Source organism: Nanorana parkeri, unplaced genomic scaffold (assembly GCF_000935625.1).
Source record: "Nanorana parkeri isolate BGI_ZX_2015 unplaced genomic scaffold, ASM93562v1 scaffold4387, whole genome shotgun sequence".
NCBI classification, from domain to species: domain Eukaryota; kingdom Metazoa; phylum Chordata; class Amphibia; order Anura; family Dicroglossidae; genus Nanorana; species Nanorana parkeri.
Genome location: NW_017310650.1, coordinates 6,426 through 6,717, shown reverse-complemented (window position 1 = coordinate 6,717; position 292 = coordinate 6,426). Strand labels below are relative to the sequence as shown.

Below are 292 nucleotides of genomic sequence, written 5' to 3'. Positions count from 1 at the left end.
TTCCTCACAGGAGACGAGGGGGGCTGGGGATGAAACGCGTTGGGCGGGGTCAGTGATATTAATTGACGGTTTTACAAATCTTGGAGTGATGTACAAATCTTGGAGTGATGATCAGGAGTAGACAACCTCGGCTTCCCAGCTGTGGTGAACTACAAATCCTATCATCCCTGTGCCTCTGTTTTGCAATGCAATCGCTGGGACTTGTGGTTCCACAAGCGTCAGAGTCTTGAGGTTACCCCCTACCTATGGATGAGGATTTGGCTCCTTCACATTCATTGTACAGATATAGTAC

General features: G+C 48.3%; 1 protein-coding gene across 1 annotated transcript in view; it reads right to left on the bottom strand.

Annotated features, from left to right (window-relative positions):
- The window catches only part of LOC108803881 (putative nuclease HARBI1), a 1,862-nt gene that overhangs the window by 992 nt on the left and 578 nt on the right, over nt 1-292 (bottom strand). The gene's annotated exons all lie outside the window — the stretch shown is intronic.